The sequence below is a fragment of the Panthera leo genome, chromosome D2 (genome assembly GCF_018350215.1).
Source record: "Panthera leo isolate Ple1 chromosome D2, P.leo_Ple1_pat1.1, whole genome shotgun sequence".
NCBI classification, from domain to species: domain Eukaryota; kingdom Metazoa; phylum Chordata; class Mammalia; order Carnivora; family Felidae; genus Panthera; species Panthera leo.
Genome location: NC_056689.1, coordinates 46,686,386 through 46,699,866, shown reverse-complemented (window position 1 = coordinate 46,699,866; position 13,481 = coordinate 46,686,386). Strand labels below are relative to the sequence as shown.

General features: G+C 49.8%; 1 non-coding gene across 1 annotated transcript; it reads left to right on the top strand.

The window, feature by feature from the left end:
- Positions 1 to 3,211: 3,211 nt before the first annotated feature.
- On the top strand, positions 3,212 to 3,284 carry TRNAR-CCU. The gene has a single exon. It is a non-coding gene; the product is annotated as a tRNA-Arg (tRNA).
- Positions 3,285 to 13,481: the final 10,197 nt, after the last annotated feature.

Below are 13,481 nucleotides of genomic sequence, written 5' to 3'. Positions count from 1 at the left end.
TGAGTCCAGAGTTTTAGTGGGGCACCTTCAGTTCCCCCACCCCACTAGCCTTGCTGGAGCCACCTTCCCCTGGCAAAGGTGAGTGGCTAATTTCACCCATGATGTTAACACCCCTGGAATGGCTATATGGGATGGTGGGGCTAAAAATACCCCGGTGCAGGAGGAGTTTCTCTAGAAAGCCCGTAGCTGTCTACTTTCTCCCAAGGGCTGGGGAGGTCACTCCCCTGCGGGCAGTGCTGTGATGTGATGACCGCGTCTGGGGCAGATACTGTTTCCTGGACGCTTGCATATCCCAAAGTCCCCAAGGCATTGCCTTTGCTGCAGAGGGTCCCAGGAAGGAGGTGGGGGATGCTCACAACCACAGATGGGCTGCCCAGCTCATATACTTTTAATCTAGTTTCCTGTTGGGGGGGAAAGAGGACACCAAGACTTCATTCAGGCACCTCAGCTCCACCAGAGGAGGTTCATTTGCATTCTCCTGTCCAGTTTTAGGGCACAGAGAAGGAAGGGGACAGCCACAGTGGGACAGGGACTGACTCAAGCAACTTGCAAGGTGGAGACAGGGTCAATCTGTGCACTCTCAGATGACTGGCTTTGCAGGTTACCGTTTCCCCTCCAGCTTCCCTAACTGGGACATTTAGATCCCAAATCCCCAAGACAAGTTTCCAGAAGCTTCCCGAGGCTTCCAGAGGCCAGACTTCAGGGAACTCTCTCACAGCTTCCCGGCATCCACTAGTCACCGTTCTGTTGGCACCAGTGAGGCTGTCTGGTCTGCAGAATGCTCCCCCATCACTTTGTGGGATGCTGGTTCTTAGTGCAGCCCTTTGAGGAAGGCTCTGCCACCTTGTGACCCTTCACTTTCCAGCAGAGGGAGGAGGGTCTTAGGGATTTATGGAAGTCACATGACTGATAGAGCAGATAACAGAGCTAGTACAGACCTCAGGTGCTCAACAATTAGGGTAGGTGATTTCTGGCTCTTTCCTGACCTTCGTGGAGCGACCAGCATATACCTTTGCTTGCACATCCCTGGCTCTTAGCTCTAAGCCCCAGATTCGCCTAGAGTGGCCCATGGCCGGATGTGGCCCAGAAGGCTGCGGGAGGGTTTTGTTTTAACAGAATCTGGATCGGTTAGTGGCTTTTAAAGACCAGGAGATTTTTGTGGCAAGAGCAGCATTTCTGGTTCTTTTTAATGGAAGATTGGGCACCACTGGGTAGCATTTATGCGTGGGAGGAGGTGCTGGGGCTGAGGCTGCCCCTTCAGATAAGGCACACGCCCTCCTACCATCCATCAGGTAACTTCGCTCCTTTACCTAACCTGTCAGGATGAAGATTTTGGTGTTTGCAATTGCTTTCTAAGCAGGCGATGGTTTAGATGGTGTTGGAGAGGGATGGCTGATCGCAGCAGAGCTAGCCTGTCTCAATGTCTCTCCTAAAACCAGGGCTCCAAACCCCCAGCTCCACCACCCTCTTTGCTGCTGGACACCATCGAATACTTGCAGAACCGGGAGCCATGTTGTGTTGAATTAAACCTTGACTAGGACATAAACCAGGACGTGTCCTACTGGCATTAATACTAAATAAGGCTTATCTTCAGAAGCATTTACCTGCTGTGAGCAGATATGTCTTCATGAAATATGAAATCCACCCAAATTTATTAAAACCGCCTGCGAAGTGGTGGGAACTCAAACTGAGCAGCGCTCCGTGAGAGCCTCATTATTATTATGACATTATTTATTTATATCCCACCCTAAGACAGACATGATGTAATCCAGTAATTAAGATTGTTATGATTGAATATTTATTAAGCACCTACAATAAGCCAGTCACTGATCCACATAAAATGAGTCTTTACCCTCAAGAGCTCCCATCTCGCTGCCACGGGGAGCTCAGTGCCTCTCATAGGGGAGCAGGCGGGTAGTTTAATGGATTTTGCCTTCTCTGAGCAAGCCTGAGAAATGACACTGATCAGAAATTGGACTCAGTTTAGTCTTGCTGTTCATTCCGAATGAAATGAAAACAATCCATCGCTGGCTTAGAGAAGAGAGAGTTGTGCAGAGGCGCTGTCCCTCCGAAGTGTCTCGGATGGGTAGCGGGGCCTCCCAGCACCCCACGGTGGGTGGGCAGGGCCTCCTCTGTCTCTCCCGCCGACCTCCACCCAGGCCAAGAGGCAAGTGCAGTTTGGGCTGCTTTTTAAACTCATTCCCAGGCCCAGATCAGGTGGCATTTTTGTGCTTCTCATAAAATTAGCCCTGCTCTGGGGTGCCTGGGTGGCTCAGTTAGTTGGGCGTCTGACTTCAGTTCAGGTCATGATCTCACGGTCCGTGGGTTCGAGCCCCATGTCAGGCTCTGTGCTGACAGCTCAGAGCCTGGAGACTTCTTCAGATTCTGTGTCTCCCTCTCTCTCTGAGGAGCCTCCCCGGCTCACACTCTGTCTCTCTCTCTCAAAAATAAATGAACACTTAAAAAAATTAAAAAAAAAATTAGCCCTGCTCTGACACGTCATAAGACGACATTTGCTGGGTCCCTCCTGTGTGCTAGGGGATGGGCACCAGATACAGCCTGGGGCCTCCTGGAAGCCTTGTCCCCAGACAAGGCTCCACAGGGAACTTTCTCCATCTGTTTCCCTTCAGTCGTTCCACTGCAGCCTGTGAGAGCTTCCGTGGCTCTCCTCTCTCCGGTTCTCCCTTACTTGCCCTCTTCCTTCGTGCCCCTCCCGGGCCCACTTCTCCCCAAAAGGACCTGCTGGGCCGTGAGCTCACCAAGGTAGAGACCGTGCTCTGGGTACCTCCTGCCCCGGTGCCTGGCAATTGTTTGTACAGTGAAAGAGTAAATGAATGAATGAAAGCATCGGGGGTGAGTGAGCAAAACACAATCGTATAAACATGTGCCTGGCATTGATATATGACCTTCTGAGACTTTCTTCACTTACAATTTTTCCCTTGCAGGTTGTTTCTGTGTTTGGGAAGAGGATGGAATGTCTCCTGGATTCTCTAGTGCCTTTGGTAGGAGCTGTTTTGAAAACTGACACATGCATGCCACGCTTGCCTTAGCATTAGTCCTGACTTTGGCACGTGGTTCAAATAAAATCCACCTTATCGTGGAGGAGACCCTAGTCATCTCCATAAAAGAGATTTTTTTTTTTTAAATAAATGTCATTAAAAAAATTGTGGTTAAGTACATTTAACATAAAATTTATCGTCTTAACTGAGGCTCCTGGCTGGCTCAGTCGGTAGAGCATGTGACTCCTGATCCCAGGGCCGTGAGTTCAAGCCCCACGTTGGGCGTGGAACCTACTTAAAAACAAAAGTATCATCTTAACCATTTTTATGTGTACAATTCTGTGGCCTTAAGTGTGTTCACTCTGTTGGGTAACAGTCGCCACCATCCATCTCCAGAACTTTTTCAGCATCCCAAACGGGAACTCTGCACCCCTTAAACAATAACTCCCCCTTCCTGCCTCCCCTCAGGCCCTGGCAACCCCCATTCTACGTTCTGTCTCTCTGAATCTCACAACTCCAGGTACCTCATGCAAGTGGAATCATGCGGTATTTGTCTTTTTGTGACTGGCTTGTTGCACTTAACATAATATCCTCAAGGTTCATCCGTGTTGTAGCCTGCGTCAGAATTTCCTTCCTTTTTAAGGCTGAATAATATTCCACTGTGTGTATATATCATATTTTGTGTACCCGTTCATCTATTCATGGACACTTGGGTTGTTTCCACCTTTTGGCTGTTATGAATAGTGCTGCTATGCACATGGGTGTGCAGATAGCTGTTCAAGATCTTGTTTTCATTTCTTTTGGGCATATGCCTGGAAGTGAGATTGGCTCTCTAATTTTCTGAGGAGCTGCCATGTGGCTTTTCATAGTGGCTGCATCACTTGACATTCCCACCAACAGCGCATAAGGGCTCCAACTTCCCTACATCCTCACCAACACTTCTTCTTGTCTTTAAAACGGTTATGCTAGTAGCCATCCTAATGGGCATGAGGTGGTATCTCATTGTGGTTTTGATTTGCATTTCCCGAATGATTAGTGACGGTGAGCATCTTTTCAAAAATATCAGAACTTAAAGACATCACTTAATGGGGCTTTATTTTATTATTAAAAAATTTTTTAATGTTTATTTATTTTTGAGACAGAGAGAGACAGAGCATGAGCAGGGGAGGGGCAGAGAGAGAGGGAGACACAGAATCCGAAACAGGCTCCAGGCTGTGAGCCGTCAGCACAGAGCCCGATGCAGGGCTCGAACTCACGGACCGCGAGATCATGACCCGAGCTGAAGTCAGACGCTTAACCGACTGAGCCACCCAGACGCCCCTATTTTAAAGGAGAGTCTTCTTGTTGAACATGCCGTATGGTTTGTAACCATGTCTTTTGATGGGCACGCCGGGTGACCAAGGGTGAGACCCTGGGAAGGCATGCAGCTGTGAGAGTGCCAGCTGTGCCCACGTCTTCCCTCTAACGCAGGGCCAGCTGCAAACTGTGGTCACCCGTGGAGCACCACGCACGGTGATGCTGCATGCCCTCTTACGTGTCTGATTTAATCGGTCTGGGGCCGCGCTCGGCCACACATACAGGGGAGGGCAAGTGTGATGCGCAGCCAGAATGGCAACCATCGCTTCAAGCCGTGCTATTGTCTCCTTGGTGTGGGGAACTTTGGGGGCCGGAGATGGGACATAGCTGCCTGTGTAAAAGTGAATGAGTGTGCTGCTTTGGGCAGGTTTCTTTTGGTGATGAGGACCACACTGAAGTCCACTCAGGTCCTCTTCCTTCTCTGACACTTGTCCTGAGGCCATCGGAAACCCCTGAAGTCTGGCTTGCATGCCTTACAAGGTATCCGCTGGTAGGCTGGGGACACCTCTCCCTTGTGGAAAAGAAGCTGTCACTTATTAGCCACGTCCCCACTTGGAGGGGACATGGACCATTTGCTTTCGCAGAAAGTCTCTGCATCTAGAACCAGCCATTAAGCTACCGTGTTTCCCAACCATCTTGATGATAAGACTGGCCAGGGGGCTTGTTCCAATGCAGATTACCAGGCCTCTCCCTTGGAACTTGTTGGTAAGTCTGGGTCGGCGCAGGAGAATCTGTTTTGTTTTGTTTTTGCACTAGTTCCATAGATGATACTTATCTGGGGTGAGGAAACACGGCCCTAAAGTGGGTGGGTGGTGGTGAGGCGTCGAGACCCTGCCCTGCGTCGCCGTAATGCACCTCTCACGGTGTGTCCGTTCACTCCTAGCCAGCCGTTCGCCAGGTGTGGACTCTGAAACAGCAGCATCAGCATCCTGGGGCTTGTTAGAAACTCAGATTCTCAGGCTCAGCTGGGTCAGACTCTGTGGGTGGTCCCCAGAGAGTTCTGTTTTTCAAGCCCTCCAGAAGATTCCCCTGCAGCTGCTGGTCTTCACAAAGCATTTTCACACATTACCTCTTTTATCCCTTATGTTTCATAGGTGGGAAGCCAAGACCCAGAGAACAGCATGACTTGCCCAAAGTCAGACACTGAATGGGGCTCAGAGCTAGAACTCAAAGCCATGGTTCCAGACTCTGGGTCTAAGAACTCCCATGAACTTCCCCAGAGAACATAGGGGTCGAGAAGGATGGGCGTGGAGTCTGGGTGTTCAGGAGGTTCTTATCCCCGCCTCGAGCTTCACTGCCAGGGATGTGGAGATCCAGGGATAGAAGGAAAGAAATACATGCTGTTCATATAAATTAGAGTATATTTGGCTAATAAGCACATAAACTACCCCCATCTAAAGACAACCGTTGACCCCCACCACCCCCTGCCAGACAAAAGTCCTAAAATTAAAGTCTAGTATTCTAAATTACACTAAAGGGGAAGAACAAAGGATTGCCCAAGTAGGCAAATCGGACATAAACATGATGTCACCACCCATGGATGCCATCCACGAGAATTGTGTACACCAGAAAACAGGACTGCCATTGACTGAAGTTCTAATTTGGAGCAAGATCAAACCACCAGACCCGGGTCACACCCTGCAGGAACTATTAAAAGAGATTGTTGTCGAAATGCCAGGTCAGCCCAGAGTAGAGAGGAAACCTCCAGAGCGGCTGGGCTTGAACAAGGAGCAAGACTTAAAGGCAGAGCTGTGACCTCAGGGAATGTTTTCCGCCTCCTGTAAGGAAGGTTGGCCACCCACCATGCTCTCCCAACCCTTCCGGATGAAAGGGGATGGCGAGGCAGCCAGAGGGGAGAAAAGGGGTGACCCCTGACTGCATAGTCCAGTCTGGCCTCTTATTAGTTATATGATATGGGCACATTGTTAATCCACCCTCTGCCTCAGTGGTCTTCTCTATAAAGTGGGCATACTAATATTGACCTGACAGTTTTGGTACAGATTAAATAAACAATGTGTATTCCATACTTGACGTGAGGTTGGCCCTCAGTGAGAAGCAGCTCAGATTAAGAGAATGGTATGTTGTAGTCCTTAAGAGAAGTGTCTTTGAACAGACCCTGCCCTGGTGGTTGGGGCCACCAGTTTAGACAACAGAAAGCAGTGCCAGGATGCCTCTTTGCCCTTAGTAAGTGTTCTGGGCAAAAAGTCAGTACCATCACCCCTGAATGCTTCCCGCCCCAGAAAGACAAAAATAGCCCAGACTTTGATCTATTTTAAACCCCCCAGGGAGCTTGTGGCCTCCATTTCCCCAGTGTCATTTCCTCCTAATTCAGACCCAAGTTTCATCTTTTCCTCTTACGTTCCATTGGCTGGTCTCATTCCTAAACATTTTCCACGTACACTTACAATACAGTAATTTGTGGGGGGTGGGGAGGGAGCGGAGGTGATGATGAAATGTATATGGATGTGTGTGTGAGTATGACAGAGTATGCATGCATGTATGAATGTGAGTGTGTGTGTGTGTGTGTGTGTGTGTGTGTACCACGGGCAGGCCTGGGGGTCAAACTTTGCATTATTATCTTACTGAAAAGATAACAAGAAGCTGATTTCCACTGTTAGCTCACTCCTTAGCTCTAAGGATTTTCTAAGGATCTTATTTTCTAATTAGAAAATTTTCTAAGGATCTTACCCTAAGTTCTTTGTACACATTACTATGTACAACATAAGAAACAAATATCTCATATTTTGGAAGAGCGTCCGTGTTGAGAATTCATTATACATTCAAGTGATCCTTAATGGGATCATAGCATCATGGAAGGAGATCATCTTACCTCCTCATTCTACTTCTGGGGAAATGCAGGCCCTGAGAGGGAAGGAGCCGGGTCCAGAGTTATGTGGTGTGTGTGTGACAAACCCCAGTCCTGGCTTCTCTCTTCTGCAGAGCAGCTGGATGGAATTGGCCCTTCGAGTGATCTACCAGAGACCAAAGCACTAGCTATGGACTGTTCCGTGGCGGGATCTAATGCATGTAAACTCCACCATCACTGCCCAGAAAATCCCATTTCCCAATTTGACGCTGCAAAGAGGGCCAAGAATGGGCCTACGGATGCATCCACTCATTCATTTAACGTTCCTGTGTCCCCACTTCTGTTTCTGGCTACTGGGGACTCTGAGATACATACACAGCCCTGGCCCCCACCCAGCTTTGTCCCTCAGCCCCCTGCTGGTGGGCTGCTGACATTGCAGGTCATGTTCTCTCCATTGCTATGGAGAGTGAGAGAGAGCGAGAGAGAGCGAGAGAGAGCGAGCGAGCGAGAGAGAGAGAGAGAGAGAGAGAGAGAGAGAGTGTGTGTGTGTGTGTGTGTACATGCCAGAGAATCTTTGCCCAGGCTTCAAGGTTGCAAGGCTGCAGGTCGAAGTGGGGCCTAAGGTGTAGGGAGTGGGAGAGTGAGCTAAGGAGGCTTGCCTTGGAGGTCTGCTGGAATTTGGAGTTTGGGGGAGGGTTGCAGTGATGAGAAAGTATAATTAACACCAGTTCCCTGTGCTATTCATTCACTAATTTTTTATATCGTTGTCATCACATAATCTGGACAGTTAAAAAATGTTCTTTTGTAAACTGAGGGTTGATGGGGGGTGGGAGGGAGGGGAGGGTGGGTGATGGGCATTGAAGAGGGCATCGTTTGGGATGAGCACTGGATGTTGTATGGAAACTAATTTGACAATAAATTTCATATAATAAAAAAAAAGACAAAAAATTTTCTTTTGTCACTGAGTGTTACAATGAAAGGATTTCCATGTTATTCTGAATTCTTCTGAAACATTATTATTTTGTTAATCTTCTTATTTTAGAGAGAGAGAGAGAGACAGAGAGAGAGTGTGAGTCGGGGAGAGGGGCAGAGGGAGAGAGAAAGAGGTACCATGCTCAGCGCTGAGCCCAATGCAGGCCTTGATCCACAATCCTGGGATCATGGCCTGAGCTGAAATCAAGAGTCAGATGCTTAATTGACTGAGCCACCCAGATGCCCCGTGAAACATTATTTTTAATGGCTTAATATTCCATACTCTGGGATTTCAATGTATTTGGCTCCTTAGAAAAATGCCACCATAAAGATGTTTGTAGGTAAGATTTACTCTTGTTTGGACTCACTGCCTTAAGGTGTATTTGCAGATGTGTAATTACCGGAGCAGAGATGCACATTATTAAGCTCTGTATGCACACATCTTGCCAAATTGCTTTCCACTGCCGCCAGCAATGGGAAAGCCTGCCTGTTTGACCACATCTCTGGCAGCATTGAGTATTTCCTTTTTACAGCTTCTTGCTACGATGAGTTGTAGGAAATGGGGACTGATATACACAGAAATGTCCCTGGTTATGACTGAGACCACAGTTGCCACAGCCCACGTGGGAGGCCTCTGTCAGAGTTGGAAAGGACACAGGTGAACCCCATGGCAAACCCAGCAGCTCTGATCACCTCGCCCAAGCTGATCCCTCAGTGGGCATGGCCAGGCCATTCAGCAATTTGCGGGGTACCTGGAGGCCAGCCTTCCATCTTTCTTCTTTCTTGTCTTTGGGATGAGATCATGAGATGCAGGCTGGTAATTGCCCGGGAAAAGAAGGCTCCTTTTTAATCAGGTGCTAAAAGTGTTTTCAGCAGCCTTGGGCCTTGCTGCTGACGGGAGCAATCTCCAGCCAATTTCGTGACACTTCAAAGAGCAGAGGTAAGATTGCTTCTGGGAAATTAGCACCACCACCTCCGCCCCCAACCTCGATTTTCTTGGACCATTTAACACAGGTCAAACCCAGAGATGGGAAATATTGATGTGTCTGCAACACAAATATTGCTGAGCCCCCGGTTGAGACCTTAGGCAGAGCACCCTCTCTGAGTGTTGTGTTCTGTTTCCTCATCCGCAGAATGGGGAGAGATGGATGAAATCCCACCTAGTAGGAGACAGAAGGGGAGAGAAAGTTGTAGAGTGTATTGTGCTGCACACTTTTCAGGTCCTACTTCATTTGATATTTTCAAAAACTGTATGAGGCGGGGAGCATCATTATCTGGGATTTGGATCCAGCCTGTGGCACAGCCCAAGCCCCCTTCCCAGCACCGATGCACCGCACGGAGACTGCCCGCCGGTGCAGGCACCCGGACACACAGAAGCAAAGCCTGGCTTTGTGACCCACGGCCAGCACACTTCTTACCTCTCTTGTGCCGAACACCTCCTGCTGCATATGGAGCTCCAGACCAGAATCGCTTGGCAAATCGCAAAGTCTCCCTAACACTGGGAACAAAAATTGTTCAGAAAGTGGAAACTTACCCGAGCAGTTAATCAAGGCTGCACAGCTGGGGCGGCACAGGGTGGGGGCTCTCTCTACCCCTCCCTCCCGCTCCCCAACCTTGTGGTTCTGGTCCTGATAACATCTTAGGTCAAGCATGTGGCTAAATATAGCTGCTCTCCCAGCTGGGCTGTCATCAGCACTGTCAGTGATGTCCCAGGGTTTCAGACTTAGCGTCAGGCTGTGACTTGACAGCCAAGTTCAGTTATAGGGTCGGGATTTTGTTTTCAGGAGGCCTACCCTCCCTCCCACTCCAATTTTAGGCACTGGGATGGACCCCACAGAGAGGACTGGAAGGCAGGTGTGGAATGGGGTGGGGCTGGAGAGAGCCCAGTGGGCTGAGTCTTCAAGATCAAAGTCTCTGACTACTATCCCCCTTGGCCTTGGGCATACCGCTGCCTCACAGGAGCTGTAAGCCTCATCCCTAGGGCCAGGTACATCACTGTCTCACCGCCAGCACTGTGGGAACTGGGGCAGCCGTTGACCCTTTTGAGCTACAGTGAACTCATGTGCACGAAGGAATAATGGTAACTTCGTGCTCGCCATCATGGTGACTGCAGACCAGCAAGTGCGTGCTGACTCTCTTGTGAAGCGAAGCTCCTCACACTGGTGGAATTGCTGTGTTTCCCATCTCTCCACCAGCCCTGCCATAGGGATACCCAGTTCAGCCCAGCTCAGATTTTCTGAGCGTCTCTGTGCGCTGGCAGCCCACGGCCCAGAAAAGTGATGCGTTCAAGGGCACACAGACCGTAAGCAGCAGAGACAGGATTGAAGGCTGGGTTTGATCGTGCCCAAGTCTGCACAATCCCTGTCTGATACTCCATCCTCCCTCCTCCCCAGGTGAGGATCGCTTGAATTTTTCTCTGGTTTATTGCTCTGAGAATTCTTAAGAAGGAAACCAGGTGAGGGCAAAGGAGCACAGAGGGGTCTGGACAGGGCTGAGGGAGGGGGCTCAGTGGGGGCTCACTCCCAATGGAGCAGGTTGGGGGTGCCAAGGCTGCTGCAATGCCCCACCTGAAAACTCTAGGAGCACCCTATGCTGTATCAGTGGCATTCCCAGATTTGTGCAGCCCATAGCCTGTGCAGCTGAATGTGGTGGCCCCTCTGCAGCCACTTCTCTTCCAGGCCACCTTGGCCCCTTGGAAATATAGTTGGGTACGCACAAACTCTTTCCTCACTCCCCCGAGCCCCACAGGCTCCCAGTTTAGGAGGAGGAATTGAACTTAGCTTAGGTGCAGTGATTTATTTTCATGAGTGCCCACTGCCCCGTTCAGTGGTACAATGCAATATATAGTGAATTTGCCTGTGTTTGTGGCCTTCTTTTATTCTAGAAACATTTGTCTTGTAATCATCATGGGCCAGGCAATGGGGATATAGCAGTGAAGAAGACAGACAGGGTCCCTGCTTTCCCAAAACTTAAATTTGGGAGTTAGGGTGGGGAGTTCGAGTTGAGAGTGTGGAGCCTTGAAGGCCAGGCACAGTGTTTGCATTTCATCCAGTGTTATGGGAAGCCAACGGTGGGTTCAATCAGGGGGCCAAAAGGATCTGATGTGCATTTTAAAAAGACTCCTCCAGTTGCTGAATGGAATACAGAATGTTGTAGAATGAGACGGGGGCAGGGGGTCAGTCAGAGGGACATGTACAGGTCCTGGTGAGACAGACGGTGGCCCAGAGACTCAAGGAGACCAGGGAGGAGATCACTTGGGATAGAATCTGGCTCTGAAGGCTTGGGTGTGAGGGATGAGGAAGAGGAGATTCAAGCAAGCCTCCTAGTATTGAGCATTAACTCACTGTTTGCCACGTACATGCGGTATGTGTATGTTTTGGGAAGTCACCGTGCAATGGCCCAGTAGCCACGGTTAACAGGTGGTGACCACGTGTCTGTGACTGAGTGATCGCTATGTATTGGCTCACTTCAATAATCACAGCAATCCCATGAGAGAGGGGCTATTGCTATACAAATAATTTGCTCTAATCACTTGGCAGTTGGCTCCTCGAGAAGATTGGTCTCAGTAGTGGCTGTCAGCTTCTCCTTGGGCCACGAGCTCTGGTAATCAGCTGGAGCTTTGCTCACACCCATGGCTAAGCGGTCATGTCCGCACTTGACAAGCGGACATTCGCCTTCTGCAAACATAGGTTTGTAATTCCTTTCGTGAGTTTGCTGAGGGTTAAACGTGCCATCCCTACTCCCTGCCCCTCAAACAAGAGATGAGCCTTACCCTGGAGAAGGTGTCAGATGGCAGGGCTCTTGTACCTTCCAGGGGGCTGGGCCCCAGAACGATCTGGAGTCCCTGACCCCAGGGACCCCAGAAGCACCTTTGGGCCTGTTTGGAAGTTTCTGCACAACAGAAGGGCTCTCATTCAGGTGACCCCCTCCAGACGCACACACACAGCGGCGGCTCCGGCTGCTAGCCGTCCAGGAGAGCTTGTGATGTCGGCTGGAAGTTGGCCATGGCCATGCTGGTTAGCGCCACACGCTGTGGGGGAGAGGGGAGAAGTGCAGAAGCGGACGGGCACAGAAGCCCCAGGCCCCCGTCCTTTCTCTTACGTCGCAACTTCGTCCCAGTACATCTTTGCATGGATCATTGGGCCGGTTCCCCGGTCATAAGTGCCTGCTCTTCAAAGTATAGTGGGACGCGCCAGCTCGGAGGCCGGGACTGAACCGCTCCCTGTGAGGCTGAACCCACGGGAGGGCTGCGAGGGAGGCAGGATAAAGAGATTGGGATTTGGGGCATCCTTGGCAGAGATGAGGTGGTAGTGCAGCCAGAGATCCAAGTAAGGGAGGACAAGGGTGTTCCTCAGGATCTCAGGGCCATCTGTGAACTAGGTGCCACCATCTCTGTTCTCCAGAGGAAGAAACTGAGGCTCCGATTCGCAGTGGCACCCCAGCCGGGCTCGCGTGGCGTGCCTCTTGCCGTTACCTCTTTGGCTCCCACACGGCCATCCATTGTGTTAATTGAGTGCTTCGCAGCGTTTGAAGGCCGGGTTTTGTGCTTGAATATATTGCCACATTAATAACTTCAGAACATTTCAGGCAGCGTCGAAATAGTAAATTAGGACACGACGGGCCATATATTCAGGGCAGAGAGCTGAAGTGCCATTTTATTACATGTGCCATGGAATTAAAGGCTTAATTTTCTTTTAAAAGATGGCGATGCATCATTTCCTGCAGCCAGGTAAAAACAGTTAGCAGAAATGATTTATCCTTCATTTCATTTAAAAATAAGAAACCGGAATCCTAGGATCACGCTCTCTGTTATTTATCTCTGCCTGGAGGGCACTTGAGACTTTGATCTGCCACCCTGGCTTGAAGGACACAGCCAAGCCCTGGGGGTGGTCAGGGAAGGGAAGTGAGGACAAAGCGGTGGCCGTCCTTATGGGTTCCGGGGCCCAGCAAGTCTCAGAAGGCAGGTCGGAGACGGTCCTCTCCCAGATTTGGCCCCGGGTTGGCTCTGGGGTTGGGCCATCACCTCTTGGTGCCTGGTTTTCTCACCTACAGAATGAGTAACAGCAGGAACGACCCATGGGGGTGCTGTAAGGACTTTGCTGGAAGCAAAGTGGGCCTCTAAATACTCTTGCACAACTCTGATAGATGCAGGAAGAAAATTTCAGGATAGCTCCTTCATCGTCTGTAATAAAAGTAATACTCACTGAGGAGAATTTGGAAAATACAGAAAATACCAAAGAAGAAAAGAAAGAACTGGTGTCATATTGCCTAAAGACCATCAATGTGATTTTTTTCCCTTTTTTGACAGACTTTGAAAAATAAAATTGGATATAGGGCTCCTGGGTGGT